Here is a 17,289-nt window from a genome sequence, read left to right as displayed (position 1 = left end):
ACACAGTTTACTCCACTCCAGCAAGGAGCTCACTGTGCGGATAGGTCGCATTTTATTACATGAAAATTACATGAAATAGCATACAATGTACAGTCAGTTTCACGTCTTGTTTCTTGTTTCTTCTTGTCTTTACTTTCTTGCCTTTAGACTTCAGTTTCCTTTCTTGAATCTGCTTTTCCGTCTTGATTCTTGTTACTTCCTGTTTCAAAATGTCTTTACTTTCCTTCATTTTGTCTTTTCTTTCCTTTCATTATCTTCAATGATTTTGCTTCTTTATATTCTCCTTTAATTTTGCTTCTTTATTTTCTCTTTATCATTTCTTTTATTGATTCCTATAGAGCTTTGAGTATAGGTTCAATGGTTTCGGGACGGAACATCCTACCTAAGATTGCTCCTAGGTAGGCGTCGTCTAGCTGAAAAGAATTGATTATTAGCCACTCGTACATTGAAGCCAACTTAGTACAAGTACTAGGTGACTCTTCTCGAGAGCTGTGTGCAATCGAGGGATGTGTGGGCGCAACACCACACGATCTTTTGCATTCGATGCCTCGATGACCAACTTCTCAACCCCGGCAGCCAGCCCTAAAAAGGGCTAGCCGACCAAATGGCCAAGATTTATGTAGATCCATAACAGATACTACACTTTGACCTTAGCCAAAAGGCCGAGAAGCGATCGGTAGGCGATGATGCCGGCGTCTTTTGAGTTCGTTGTTTGATGAGTGTCTCACCTCATCTATTATACTACTAAAAGTCAAGTTTGTTTACATGTTTGAATATTTATTTGTTTGTTTTTTTGTTTGCCTGATCGACTATTGTGATATGTTCGACTCTATCTGGAAAGCTGTAAAATAGTATGCAGGTAGAGAATAATTTTTTAATGCAGACAGACTGTTGATCACAAATTTATTTAAAGACGTTAATTAATTAATTGATTTATTCATATGCAGAGTAACCCATTTTTTTTAAAAAGATTTGAAAAGCCACTAGACTCTACGGAAACAGTGACGTCACATGAAGTGTTTATTTTTTTACATCGATAATGGCGGCCTATCGAAGAAGATTGTGTTTCCATTCCAATGTTTAACGCGTTCTAAAGCTAATTTTCTGTCGGCTTTAACTTTAACAATACGTCCGTTTGCTGTATTTATTACGTTCCAACACTTATATCAATTTTCAACTGTCTTTTTCATTTAGTTTTACAATAAATTTCTCTAGGTCGAAAGATCAGCTGTCGAAGGAAAGTTATTTATAGATCTAGATCTAGAATCTAGAAATCTAGGTCAAATCCAAGATTTATTAGTTATAAATACAATAAAAAAAACGAAACTTTAGCAAACCAGTCGTAGATCTAGAATATAGATAATTCTATCTAGATTTAGATAATAATGAGTTTCTATATACTAAACTATTTTAGACCTTTATTATTTTATATAAATCTTTTTTTGTATAGCTATGAAATATGCTAATTAGGAAATGCTGGATGCGGGGCCTATTTGCATAACTTAAGATTCATACGCGGCTTCTATACCGCTAAGTGTGCAAAATTATAGACGTAAACTCTAGATATAGCTCAGTCGTAGATCTAAAATATAGATAATTTTCTATCTAGATTTAGATAATAATGATTTTCTATATACTAAACTATTTTAGACCTTTATTATTTTATATAAATCTTTGTTTGGAATATGGTAATTTTGAAATGCTCGCTCCGGGCCTATAAGCGTAGCTAATGATTAGATCTAGATTCTAGGTCTAGCAAGAAAAACTAAACATAAGAAGACTTAAGCAAAAGAGTCGTAGAATCTAGACTAGATCTAGATAATTCTATCTAGATCGAGATAATTTCAGACCTTCTTTATTTTATATAAATCTTTGTTTGGCTAATTTAAGATAAAATTTAATTTGAAAGTTACTACTACTAGAGTTAGATCTAGATCTATGCGCGTAAGGAGACTCAAAGTATAGTATAAAACTTCACTTGTAATGTCACGAGTAAATAGCTAACTTGGTAGTGAGGTCGGCTCTCATGTGGGTGACACAGGTTCTAGACCAATTCGTCAATGATTTTTTTTTTCAATTTTTTTTTTTAGATGTGAATAATAAAGTTGCCTATCTGAACTTGGCAGGATACAGGGCTGGTGAAGTAGAGTTTGTCTGTTTCTTTGTCCTAAGCATATGAAAGGATAGTGTGGTCAGAGACATGCTCGGCTGGAATCGTTTTTTAAACGATAAAAACATGTTGTCTGAGACTTGGCGGGACACTGGGCAGGTGAAGTAGAGTTGAGTAGGTCACCTATGAAGTCAGTATATGAAGGGATAGTCCGAAATCGGTGTTTTCGGTGTTTTTAAAAGATAAAAAACAATTTTTTGAAAGTGGGGTCTGTTTTTTTTTGACGATAAGTGACACTGCAGTAGCGCAGCGAGGAGGGGGGGGGGGGGCGGGAGGGGAGGCGGGGGGGGGGGGCGGGAGGGGAGGCGGGGGGGGGGGGGGAAGGGGAGGTGGAGGGAGGTGGAGGGGGGAAGGGGGGCGGGGGGACATATGTTGGGGCGCCAAAATGGTTTGGAAAAATAAATTGAAAGGTTGAGGGGGGTTCAAATCGAAAGTTTGAGTGGGGGGGGGGGGGGGTGCACATCAAAAGTTTGAGGGGGGGGGGGTTGAAAATTGAAATCTTGGGAGGGGGGGGTTAAAATCAAAAAGTTTGTCCCCGGGCGCCAGGAAGGGTCGCTATGCCTCTGAGTGACAGACGTGATGTTTTTTTATGGATGACCCCCGAAACCCACAGTTATCCAACGGATGACGGGTATTCTAGTTGATATTAGAAGGGGCCACATAATGACGTAAGAAAACCCCATACAATCCAACCTCTATCTTGGCACATGAATACATTGTTGAGCAAATTTTTCTTTAAATACAAATACATCAGACTTACGGGTTAGTAGTTTATCACTCTACCGCAAGGCCATTACGTCTCATTTTGATTAGAGGTATAGCGTAATAGTAATATTGCACAAAACGCGAGAAAACAAGTTTAAAAAAACGAAATATAAACTAATTACCTCCCTTTTGAAAAAAAGGCTACTGTTTCCAGGGGAAGCAACTTAATATAACAATACTTAAATAAGGATAACGAGAATATAAAAATAGAAAACAAAGTTGTATATTACCATTTGCAATAAAAAAAATTAAAGCGTTAAACGTAAGTTCATTCTTTTTGCTAGATTCTGAGTATAGATTTTAAGAATTATAATTTTTTTTTTTTAAATTTCACATACGCCCTAGCGTTTTTCAACAACATTTTCATGAACTATGGAACATGTACAGAGTTTCAATTGCTATGTTTTTCGACAAGTAAGGGACGCTATGGTAAATGTCAGATGTTATTTCGTATTTTTTATTCTAGCAATTTTCTATTCTTGGATTTAAATCAGTATGAAGAGAACCATTCTGAGAATTGGTATGCACAATCTGAAGTTCAATATTTGTGTCTTTGGTTTCTGCTGTCAATCCACAAATAGTTGGCTGAATAAGCTTTGTATTGTTAATATATATTTGATTTTACTGACTAGGAGGCACAGAACCTTGTTGGAAATATGCTTGTGAAGAAGGAGGTTTTTTGCTGTCCTGTTTTTTTAGTTCCACTTTTGTAGTACTTGGTTTAGTTATGTTTGCATAATCAAAGTCACAATAAAAATTTACTACTGTAGATTTGTTAGAAAGTTTTGATACAAAATGCTCAAGAGATGGCAAAAAGTCTGATAAAGTTTTCTCCAAGAACTGAAGTACTGGATCCTACAGATCATTTTGGTTTGTTAAAACTGTACAAAGATCATGAAGAAATAATGAAAATATTAATTGAAAGAAGAAATAAATGTCTACAAGAGCTCCATCAGCTGCAAACCTTGAGAAAACTAATGTAAAATTTGTGTAAAAAATGGAATAATAATAAAGAGCCTAAATATTAAACAAACAAAAATTAATAGTAAGGGACACATCACAATGGTTCATAACTGGTAATCACTGAGGCTCAACTTGACAAAAAACAGAAAGGTATATATTTTACTTAAGTGTGAAATTGTTTCTAACGATGGGAAACAGTGCTCTGGTTAAAGGCTTTTGAAAAACCGAAACCAGAATTAAGTTTCACTTCCAGAAATCGCTAAAAAAACTGATACAGACCTGAAAATTTGATAAAATACTTATATATGAAATTTCATCCACCTAGCTGTAGTGGTACTCAAGATATCGTGTTCACACACATTAACATACACATACACACACAGACTTACGGACTTAATTGCAAAAAGTATGTTTTTTTCCGACTCAGGGAGGTGTAACACGTCGAGATTTGTGAAAAATCTTGATTTTAATTTTTGGCATGATTACAATACTAATCCTCTATACTTCGTATACGAGATAGTAAAAATACTAACACATTTTTTAAACATAATTTAGCCAAGGGAAGCAACTTATAGTAAAATTACTGGGGAAAAAAGAAATTGATTTTAAAATAATTATAACTACTCATTTTCAATATTGATATTTTGCAAAAAATACTATAAATATAATCAGTATATATATAAGATTTTTAAATGTTTAAGTTGTCCACAGCAAACATATATTGTGCATACATATATATAACATCACTTAACAGATTTGCAATTCTATTTTCCTACATTAAAAAAAGTCCCAATGTCATTTACATTATAGTGAGCGATCGTGTTTTTAGTAGTTGTGTATTCCCCTCAAAGAAAGGGACGAAGGAAAAGAAAAAAAATATATCGACATGACAAAAAGATATAGAGTCTAAGAGTGTTGTTAATATGTATCAGTAATCAAAAGTCTATTAAGAAAACAATAAAATTCTCAAAGGAATTTTGAACGGCAAACTAACGTTGAAAAATACACATCCTTAACACACACAAAACAAAGATAAGTGGAATTTAAAAGTCAGAACAAATTTTTAAAAGAAAAATTGAACACATTTGTTATCTACCCATAAGATAAAATTGTTCAAATATTTTTTTTTTTAAATTCACTATTGACAGCTACATGATTTTTTACCTATTTCACACTATCTATATATATAATTCTCTTCTGGGATCCTTTAGAAAAATAAAATACTTAAAAAAAAACTTTTTAAAAAACCACGTTTTTCTTGTGGACTAAAAAGTAGAAAATAACTATTTACATACATTTGATGACAAAAAACGTGGGTACGTTCACCATCAAATTTCCCGACCCATCTGCCCGACCCACGTTTTTTGTCATCAAATGTATGTAAATAGTTATTTTCTACTTTTTAGTCCACAAGAAAAACGTGGTTTTTTAAAAAGTTTTTTTAAAGTATTTTATTTTCTCCTTTTTAGTCCGTTGCTACACATGAAAAACGTGGTTTTTAAAAAAGTTTTTTATATAGTTTATTTTCTACTTTATCTAATGACTTGATTAAGTATGAATTGACTAAGTGTTTATAAATACACGGACTAAAAAAATCTTGAGCGACCAGGATTCGAACCTGGGTTGTCGCGGCCACAACGCGAAGTACTAACCACTATACGATCACGGCCAGCGCGCTCACATCGATTGGGGCCGAAGTAACTGTGTCAACAAGCCTCCAGTCTTGTCGGTATCTTTAGAAATCATGTCCTCAATTTTATGGTCCTTTGGGCGTAATTAAATTAAGCTAATTACGGTCTCTAATTGCTAGTTTTTATGATTGCATCTGAAATTGTTAGGCGAAAGTAACCTGCATGCCAAATTTCAGATCTATAGAGCAATCAGAAGTGGGCTAATTTTCGATGTCAATTTTAACAACAAACACATCCACGCGAAGCTGAGTTAATAATAAAAATAATTAAAAAAAACTTTTTAAAAAACCACGTTTTTCTTGTGGACTAAAAAGTAGAAAATAAATTTTTCTTTTGTGCTTCCTCGAGCTGTGCAAGTTCTTGTGATGACTGACAAAAAACGTGGGTACGTTCACCATCAAATTTCCCGACCCATCTGCCCGACCCACGTTTTTTGTCAGTCATCACAAGAACTTGCACAGCTCGAGGAAGCACAAAAGAAAAATTTATTTTCTACTTTTTAGTCCACAAGAAAAACGTGGTTTTTTAAAAAGTTTTTTTTAATTATTTTATTTTCTCCTTTTTAGTCCGTTGCTATACATGAAAAACGTGGTTTTTAAAAACGTTTTTTATATAGTTTATTTTCTACTTTATCTAATGACTTGATTAAGTATGACTTGACTAAGTGTTTATAAATACACGGACTAAAAAAATCTTGAGCGACCAGGATTCGAACCTGGGTTGTCGCGGCCACAAGGCGAAGTACTAACCACTATACGATCACGGCCAGCGCGTTCACATCGATTGGGGCCGAAGTAACTGTGTCAATAAGCCTCCAGTCTTGTCGGTATCTTTAGAAATCATGTCCTCAATTTTATGGTCCTTGGGGCGTAATTAAATTAAGCTAATTACGGTCTCTAATTGCTAGTTTTTATGATTGCATCTGAAATTGTTAGGCGAAAGTAGCCTGTATGCCAAATTTCAGATCTCAAGAGCAATCAGAAGTGGGCTAATTTTCGATGTCAATTTTAACAACAAACATCCAAACAAACAAACGCGAAGCTGAGTTAAGAAAAACGTGTTAAAAACGTGTTAACAAGCTGCAAGCGCGCCTTACAGTCCCCTCTCTTCCTCTCTATCGCTACCACCCCCCTCCCAACCCCCGCACATGTTCTGGTGAGCTGTGGTTCACACTGTTTACATTTTACAATCATAGAGACGGGTTTGGTGACGGCTATTAGGGGCAGATAATTTAGTTTGAAACGATTTTAAACTTAGAGGAGGTAACTAAGAGGAGGCTGCTTTCACGTGGGGGGGGGGGAAGGGGGGTTTAGTGTTTTTAAGCAATTTTTTTCAGTGGCAGCATTGGTACTGTCGAATTCACAAATTATAAATTACTGAAAAGTAGAAAAAAAAAAAAAATAGCGGCGTATGATCCGCAGCGGGTGGCTCGTGAAAAATATTTTTTTAAAATAAACTTGTCTTTTCACTTCAGATAAAATAAAATTCTAATTAAAAAATGATAGCTAATGAGTCTTCAAAAAATTGCTTTTGTCTTTTAAGCGGTTTGATCACACGTACTCGTTATTGAGATTTCCTTTTACCGTAGGAACGTGGTACATTGACATCATTGCATAAATTTGCATAAATTAAAAAACTGAACAATACACTTGTAAATGCAAAGAACGAAAGGAAAAATAAAACAAATGTTTTCTTTCATAAAACGTGGTCGCTATGATGTGTTAGAGATTTTATGAGCGACCAATGCTTTTATCCAAAAAAAAATTAGATTTTTTTTTTTTGCTGTTTTTTAAGTAATTCATCATCAGTAAATTCTACAGCAGTAAAAACTATTTGCATTAATTCCGGAAAATTGTTTTCAGTCTTTTAAGTCAAGTACCTGTCCCAACTTGGTCGGTTCTCAGGAGTGAAATCAATCATCCGTAACGGATCGATTACAATACATTACGTCTCTTAGTTTGTAACAAAACAGCCCAGGGCAATATCCTGTAAGTGTCCGTACCTTGAGGTCCCAGACCGCGTCTTTACAGGAGAGAAACAGCTGTAAGCGCACCTTTAATGCTGGCACTCGGGCAACATTTCAGCTCACAACGAGGTCTATTGTAGACCGGACCCAAAGAAGCTAGTAACGTACATCTACAGAGATGAAGAAGACCAGTCCAGCCAACAATGAAAAAAAAAACTACACTGTTTCACATTACAACTTATCAGAGCGACAAGAGTTTAAATAATGGTGAAAGTGTTGTATTGTTATCTGTGAAATAAATTTCTAATTTCTCTAAAATGTGTTAGAATAATATAAGTACAATGATTTAAATATACGTATATTATAATTTAAAAAAAACATGATAGTAAATGGATTCTAAAAATTAAAGGTTTTTTTAAAATGGAAAAAAAGCCACCAATAATTCTCACAGTAAAATTTTTCTTTAAGGAAACAAGGTGGATCAGAGTTTCTTCCAGGCATCTCTTCGGGGGGCTTAGTCCCCCCGAAAAAATTCCCCCCCCCCCCCCCCCACCACCCGAACGAAATGAAATTTATATAATTTATATAGAAAATATATACTTTTAATAGTGTCCGCCCCCCCCCCCCCCCAAAGAAAGTCTACCGCCCCCCCTACCGAAAATTTCAAGTGCCCCCCCCCCCCCCGGAGAAAAAAAAAGTCTGGAAGAAACACTGAGGGGGATGCTTTTATTTTGTTAATAAATAAAGAGTCATATTGATCTGGCAAAGTAGGCACCTTCATCGGCAAGGAGATGATATCAAATCGCTTAGCACGTTAACCACGCATCGAAATTTATAAAGAGCCCTCCCGCCACCCCCCCCCCCCCTTTTATTTTTCAAGGAAAACATGTCTTGATTATATATTAGGTGATTTAAATAAATTGGTTCTTTAGTTTGTATTAACCTATTCAATTAGAAATTATTTTTACAATATTTAAACACTTTTCGCTAATCTCAATATCAAATGTCTAATTTATTGAAGAACTGTGTGTGGAAAACAAGTTCTAGTAAATTCGATGTATGAGGTGATAGAACATTGTTTATATTACATTATATTTGTAGGGGGGACACTTATACTTTCTCAAGTTATGTGGTATTTCCGCTATTGTTTCCCTTTGTCTGTAGATTTAAAACGGTTATTATAGGCGGAAAGGAAAAATGTTCATTTTATTTATATCAGAAAGGGCTTACGGGGCTTACTCTAGGAAACTCAAGGTGGCCTTACTTGGCAAACATTATACAAGGGGAGATAATTCATTTTAATACATACGTGAGATAATTATCTTTACCCATGGCGAGTGGGGGGGGGGGGGGGATCACAAGCCGTGGTCTACGCCACTGAATGACGTGACGCCTAAATGGAGCTCTGCTCTCGAGAAATGGACATCTTTTAACAGGTCAAGACCATATTTGGCGCTAAGAGCTGTGAAAGAAGACGTCAAAGTAGGCCTGCAAGAGTAGATAAAAAAGATCAAGGCCCAATCGGACATGCTTTACTAATCACCGCCCTAAGAGATATACATGATCGAAAATACAAAGCATACATTTCACTTATACCCAAAAACCCGACATAGACAAATCTTTTCTTTCGTATTAATTCTAGTATTGGAAGGAATTCTATACAACACAAATAAGTATTACGTGTCATCCGTATTTTAGAGGATATTTTGTTTTTAAACTTACTAATAGTTGCTTCCCTTAAACATAGTTTATCTATTAAAGAAAGGGAGGTAAGCATCACAAAATTTATAATAATGTAAATTTTAGCTTCCCTTCATAGTAAAAATGTTATGTATATGATTTCGGTCTGCTTTTCATTTTGAATTTGCTTCCATTGTTTTTGTCCAACAGAGAACAAACTACAAGGCAGCAGTTGTTTGAAGTTGTCTCTCCTTGCAGAGTTCCTGTCTGTCCTCATCTGCCCGAAAAATCGAAATTCACAAATTATTTACCCATAATCCTACCAAACATTGACCATAAAGTATTGACAAAAACACAAGTAAGGAAAGTAGAACTCTACATCAAGTATATAATTCACTGAGACAGAAATACAGCATACCAGAAAGAAACGTCTAGAATCACACCCATCTGTTGAGGGATATAAATCAGGGGTCTCCAAACTACGGCCCGCAAAGTCCTCTCATCTGGCCCGCGGAGATCTTTTTGTCCAAGGAAAAATCGTTTGTTGGTGGAACTTTGCGCAGAAAAATCAAAAACATGCCTGGAAGAAACTGGCCCCCGAATGGAAATTTGTTAGTTAATGCGGCCCTCGGACTGAAAAGTTTGGAGACCCCTGTTATACACCAACCGGCCTCTGGGGTGTATTTACTGCAGTTTAATTAGCAGACAGCAAACGTGCTTTTACTGATTGTTAATTAGCAGACAACAAATGTGCTTTTACTGTTGGTTAATTAGCAGACAGCAAACGTGCTTTTAATGTTGGTTAATTAGCAGACAACAAACGTGCTTTTACTGTTGGTTAATTAGCAGACAACAAACGTGCTTTTAATGTTGGTTAATTAGCAGACAGCAAACGTGCTTTTACTGTTGGTTAATTAGCGGACAACAAACGTGCTTTTACTGTTGGTTAATTAGCAGACAGCAAACGTGCTTTTACTGTTGGTTAATTAGCCGACAACAAACGTGCTTTTACTGTTGGTTAATTAGCAGACAGCAAACGTGCTTTTACTGTTGGTTAATTAGCATACAACAAACGTGCTTATAATGTTGGTTAATTAGTAGACAACAAACGTGCTTTTACTGTTGGTTAATTAGCAGACAGCAAACGTGCTTTTAATGTTGGTTAATTAGCGGACAACAAACGTGCTTTTACTGTTGGTTAATTAGCAGACAGCAAAAGTGCTTTTACTGTTGGTTAATTAGCAGACAACAAACGTGCTTTTACTGTTGGTTAATTAGCAGACAGAAAACGTGCTTTTACTGTTGGTTAATTAGCGGACAACAAACGTGCTTTTACTGTTGGTTAATTAGCAGACAGCAAACGTGCTTTTACTGTTGGTTAATTAGCAGACAATAAACGTGCTTTTACTGTTGGTTAATTAGCAGACAGCAAACGTGCTTTTACTGTTGGTTAATTAGCATACAACAAACGTGCTTTTAATGTTGGTTAATTAGTAGACAACAAACGTGCTTTTACTGTTGGTTAATTAGCAGACAGCAAACGTGCTTTTAATGTTGGTTAATTAGCGGACAACAAACGTGCTTTTACTGTTGGTTAATTAGCAGACAGCAAACGTGCTTTTACTGTTGGTTAATTAGCAGACAACAAACGTGCTTTTACTGTTGGTTAATTAGCAGACAGCAAACGTGCTTTTACTGTTGGTTAATTAGCAGACAGCAAACGTGCTTTTACTGTTGGTTAATTAGCAGACAACAAACGTGCTTTTAATGTTGGTTAATTAGCAGACAACAAACGTGCTTTTAATGTTGGTTAATTAGCAGACAACAAACGTGCTTTTAATGTTGGTTAATTAGCAGACAACAAACGTGCTTTTACTGTTGGTTAATTAGCAGAAAACAAACGTACTTTTACTGTTAGTTAATTAGCAGACAACAAACGTGCTTTTAATGTTGGTTAATTAGCAGACAACAAACGTGCTTTTACTGTTGGTTAATTAGCAGACAGCAAACGTGCTTTTACTGTTGGTTAATTAGCAGACAGCAAACGTGCTTTTACTGTTGGTTAATTAGCAGACAACAAACGTGCTTTTACTGTTGGTTAACTAGCAGACAACAAACGTGCTTTTACTGTTGTTTAATTAGCAGACATCAAACGTGCTTTTACTGTTGGTTAATTAGCAGACAACAAACGTGCTTTTACTGTTGGTTAATTAGCAGACAACGAACGTGCTTTTACTGTTGTTTAATTAGCAGACATCAAACGTGCTTTTACTGTTGGTTAATTAGCAGACAGCAAACGTACTTTTACTGTTGGTAAATTAGCAGACAAAAAACGTGCTTTTACTGTTGGTTAATTAGCAGACAGCAAACGTACTTTTACTGTTGGTTAATTAGCAGACAACAAACGTGCTTTTAATGTTGGTTAATTAGCAGACAGCAAACGTACTTTTACTGTTGGTAAATTAGCAGACAACAAACGTGCTTTTACTGTTGGTTAATTAGCAGACAGCAAACGTGCTTTTACTGTTGGTTAATTAGCAGACAGCAAACGTGCTTTTACTGTTGGTTAATTAGCAGACAGCAAACGTACTTTTACTGTTGGTTAATTAGCAGACAGCATACGTGCTTTTACTGTTGGTTAATTAGCAGACAACAAACGTGCTTTTAATGTGGGTTAATTAGCAGACAACAAACGTGCTTTTACTGTCGGTTCTCTGATCCTATGATGTTTAGAAATATTACAATGCTTAAATTTGGTTGTGCCTATTTCGGCCATAAGATAGAGATAATACGCATTTTGATTAATTCATCTCACATCCTGTCGATTAAATAAACACTGTACGTATTTTCTCTCAATAAAGGCAGGATGTTAGCAAGTGGATTTATTCTTTTGCTGAAATAAGCATTTTTTTTTTTAAATAATTTTATTTCTAATTAGAACATGTAACATCAGCATGGCTGTGAATAAATGTGTCTGTAGTAACGTATATCAAGGATTTACAGTAAACCAATTTACTTAAAATTTACACATAATTGCATAAGACATCTAACATTTACAGAATGCTATGCAAAACGGGGAATTGGTGACCTGAATTAAAGCAAGGGAAAGGAATAGAGGAAGACTAAATTGAAAAATGTGTGAGGGGTGGGGGTCATGGGGACGAACTCAATCAAATTGGGGGGGGGGGGGGGGTTGGGGTCAAAGCATGTTGATTCAACAATTTAAACAAGGGCTAGTTTGTTTTGTTTTTTTAATTAACATTTTACATACACGAGGGTGAAAATTTATAACATGGTGTAATCAACACATTTTGGCGCCCCCTAAGGTCGACGACCGGGAAATATGCCCCCCCCCCCCCCTCGCTACGCCTTTGACATATATAATCCTAATCAAATATAATATTGAAATAAAAATGTTAGTGGCTCTTTAAAAACAGGAAAATTTTGTATATTGTTACTTTTGACTCGTCTTTCCAAAAAGGTTGCCGACCCCTGGTGTAAAATTACGACAAACTGACGACTGACGAGACAGACAAAGTGAGTTAAATATAAAAGCTTGTAATTAGAGAGAACTTCATAAAGGGAACGAGGTAGAGTTAGTATCTGGTTACTCTCCTTAATTAATAACTTAGCTGGTTTAAAAGAATATGCTTTTTTTAAATACTTAAGACGCAAGATTACTCTAAAATATGCAATTCATCAGGATAATAAAAAAATGTTACATACACAATATAATATACTAATTTTCTGTAATAGCAAAAAATGTTTTTGTTTTCTCGCAATTTAATATATTTTACTTTTAGCATGTTTTTGAAAACCAGCTGTATTATTTCCCTTGACTGATAATTGTTTAGAAATAGGAGGTAACTATTAAAAATTAATATTTAATAAAAAACAAATTTCTTATCGTTTGGAACTTACTTATTGAATATTCATGTCATGACGTCATACATTATTGTATTCGTTTTAAATATTCAAAATTACAAAAATGTTTTTATATTCACTTTTATGAGTATATTAGATTATTATACAAGTATTGTATATATACAATATTTGCGGGAAAAATTAAAGTATAGTATTATATAACATTGCTTCACAAGACGCGCACACAAAATATAACACACTATAACACAATATAACAATGAAGCACACGAAAAAATACTGTCACACAACATGACAAAGTGATGAATCCAGAGGCGTAGCGACAAAATCCGGCACCATGTGCGGGCTATCAAGTTTTACCCCTTCTGTCCATTTCTATATATAGTTACTAGCCGTCCCGGCCAGGCCCTGCTCTGGCTTCTGTGAAAAACCTTTCTGTTAAAGACCATTACCTGTGTGTTTAGTAATCATCATAAACCCGGCATTGCACACCCAAACCAAAACCAAAACAACAAAACGCAAACATAACGCTAACACAATTACAAATACAAACGAAAACAAAAACCTAACAACTAACCCAACCACAACCACAAACACCAATACGAACACAGAAAAAAAACGAAAAAGCAAACGAAAACAAACCAAATCCAAATGCAAAACCAACCACAAACCCAAAGAAAAAAACACAAACGAAAAAACAAACGAAAACAAACCAAATACAAACGCAAAACCAACCACAAACACAAATACAAACACAAACGCAAAGAAGATAAAACACAAACGAAAACGAAAAAAGAAAGAACAAAAGCGAACCAAATCAAAACGCAACCACTAACGCAAACCCAACCTAAACACAAAGAAAACACTAACGCGAACATAAACGCACAGTGCTCAGAGTCTAGCCCGGGGCGGAATCGCCTGTTTCAGCCTATTAAACGACTATAGTACCCCAACTTATTCATAGTCTTTTGCACTCACTTTAATGAACGTAGGCGCGAAACCGAACACGGGAGGCCCGGGACCCCAAATAGCACCCTGTCTGGGCGCCAGAGGACGCACCATGACGTCACCGCCTGATTGAACTTAGTAAACGACTATAGTACATAACTTATTCATAGTCTTTTGAACTCACGCGAACGTATATACCATAGCGTACACCGGAAGGCCCGGGGCGCCAAATAGCACCCTGTCGGGGTGCCGGAGGACGCCCGGATTTGATTCACTTAAAGACTATAGTAACCTTTCTTATCCATAGTCTATCGCACTTTTTAAAACAAAATTATGCAGCATAGCGCTCACATGATAGCCCAGGGTGCCAAATCGAACCGTGCAAGGGCGCCGGCGGACGCGCCTGTTTCAATTTAGTGAATAAAAATGATAATACTCCAAGCTTATCCGTAAATGGAAAGAAATAAACATATAGGATTTGTAGGACCTGGCTTATTAAATGTTATCGATTTAAAAAAAAAATATTGAACAGTATGTTCAGTGTATAGAATAAATAAAAGGCAGTGTTAAAAATACCTAACGACATTGCACTTAATCAATCCCCGCTAATTATGTAATTATTATTTTTTTCTTAACACCAAAAACAAAGTAATAAAATGTAAATTCTTTCTTCTTAAGAATTTTTTTTTATTAAAGGGAAATAACTGTGCAGTCAATACATTTCCGACACAATTTTAGAAATTTTATAAACGTCGATACACTTTTTAAAAATTTTATGTCGTGTTCATAATTGAAAATTATTCTTCTAAGTAAATAGAATGAAAATTGTTTTTAAAGACTTTCAATGGTAATTTTTTGACTCGTAAATTTAGACTTTGAGCACTATAAAAAATCTAACACTTAAATCCATAGAACTGTCAACGACAAACTTTTTTGCCACACGTTACAGAACTGAGCTTTATATATTAGATTCCTGTTTGTGTCCCAACCCCGTCCCCCCATCACCCCCAATTAGGAAAGGTTGGTGACGCTTCTTACCAGTTGCTATCCCGTAACAGTTTCTATTTTGGTGCTATAAAATTGGTATAGAAAACAGTTAAATCACTGTGTAAATTGTCTAAAGCATATATGTATATATGTATATATGTATACTAGCCGTCCCGGCCAGGCCCTGCTCTGGCTTCTGTGAAAAACCTTTCTGTTAAAGACCATTACCTGTGTGTTTAGTAATCATCATAAACCCGGCATTGCACACCCAAACCAAAACCAAAACAACAGAACGCAAACATAACGCTAACACAATTACAAATACAAACGAAAACAAAAACCTAACAACTAACCCAACCACAACCACAAACACCAATACGAACACAAAGAAAAAAACGAAAAAGCAAACGAAAACAAACCAAATCCAAATGCAAAACCAACCACAAACCCAAAGAAAAAAACACAAACGAAAAAACAAACGAAAACAAACCAAATACAAACGCACAACCAACCACAAACACAAATACAAACACAAACGCAAAGAAGATAAAACACAAACGAAAACGAAAAAAGAAAGAACAAAAACGAACCAAATCAAAACGCAACCACTAACGCAAACCCAACCTAAACACAAAGAAAACACTAACGCGAACATAAACGCACAGTGCTCAGAGTCTAGCCCGGGGCGGAATCGCCTGTTTCAGCCTAATAAACGACTATAGTACCCCAACTCATTCATAGTCTTTTGCACTCACTTTAATGAACGTAGGCGCGAAACCGAACACGGGAGGCCCGGGACCCCAAATAGCACCCTGTCTGGGCGCCAGAGGACGCACCATGACGTCACCGCCTGATTGAACTTAGTAAACGACTATAGTACATAACTTATTCATAGTCTTTTGAACTCACGCGAACGTATATACCATAGCGTACACCGGAAGGCCCGGGGCGCCAAAAAGCACCCTGTCGGGGTGCCGGAGGACGCCCGGATTTGATTCACTTAAAGACTATAGTAACCTTTCTTATCCATAGTCTATCGCACTGTTAAAAACAAAATTATGCAGCATAGCGCTCACATGATAGCCCAGGGTGCCAAATCGAACCGTGCAAGGGCGCCGGCGGACGCGCCTGTTTCAATTTAGTGAACAAAAATGATAATACTCCAAGCTTATTCGTAAATGGAAAGAAATAAACATATAGGATTTGTAGGACCTGGCTTATTAAATGTTATTGATTTAAAAAAAAAAATATTGAACAGTATGTTCAGTGTATAGAATAAATAAAAGGCAGTGTTAAAAATACCTAACGACATTGCACTTAATCAATCCCCGCTAATTATGTAATTATTTTTTTTTCTTAACACCAAAAACAAAGTAATAAAATGTAAATTCTTTCTTCTTAAGAATTTTTTTTTATTAAAGGGAAGTAACTGTGCAGTCAATACATTTCCGACACAATTTTAGAAATTTTATAAACTTCGATACACTTTTTAAAAATTGTATGTCGTGTTCATAATTGAAAATTATTCTTCTAAGTAAATAGAATGAAAATTGTTTTTAAAAACTTTCAATGGTAATTTTTTGACTCGTAAATTTAGACTTTGAGCACGATAAAAAATCTAACACTTAAATCCATAGAACTGTCAACGACAAACTTTTTTGCCACACGTTACAGAACTGATCTTTATATATTAGATACTAGCCGTCCCGGCCAGGCCCTGCTCTGGCTTCTGTGAAAAACCCTTCTGTTAAAGACCATCACCTGTGTGTTTAGTAATCATCATAAACCCGGCATTGCCCACCCAAACCACAACCAACCAAAACCAAAACAACCAAACGCAAACATAACGCTAACACAATTACAAATACAAACGAAAACAAAAACTTACAACAAACCAACCACAACCACAAACACCAATACGAACACAAAGAAAAAAAGCAAACGAAAACAAACCAAATCCAAACACAAAACCAACCACAAACACAAACCCAAAGAAAAAAACAAACGAAAAAGCAAACGAAAACAAACCAAATACAAACGCAAAACCAACCACAAACCCAAAGAAAAAAAACACAAAAGAAAAAACAAACGAAAACAAACCAAATCCAAACGCAAAACCAACCTCAAACACAAATACAAACACAAACCCAATGAAAATAAAACACAAACGAAAACGAAAAAAGAAAGAACAAAAACGAACCAAATCAAAACGCAACCACTAACGCAAACCCAACCTA

General features: G+C 35.7%; 1 pseudogene; it reads right to left on the bottom strand.

Moving 5' to 3' along the window:
* Nucleotides 1-587: 587 nt before the first annotated feature.
* Nucleotides 588-674, bottom strand: LOC131946426 (uncharacterized; annotated as a pseudogene).
* Between the last annotated feature and the right edge of the window lie 16,615 nt (nt 675-17,289).

The sequence above is a fragment of the Physella acuta genome, unplaced genomic scaffold (assembly GCF_028476545.2).
Source record: "Physella acuta isolate Inbredline_101_S28 unplaced genomic scaffold, ASM2847654v3 ptg000560l, whole genome shotgun sequence".
Taxonomy (NCBI): domain Eukaryota; kingdom Metazoa; phylum Mollusca; class Gastropoda; family Physidae; genus Physella; species Physella acuta.
This window is presented reverse-complemented; position numbering and strand designations above follow the sequence as displayed.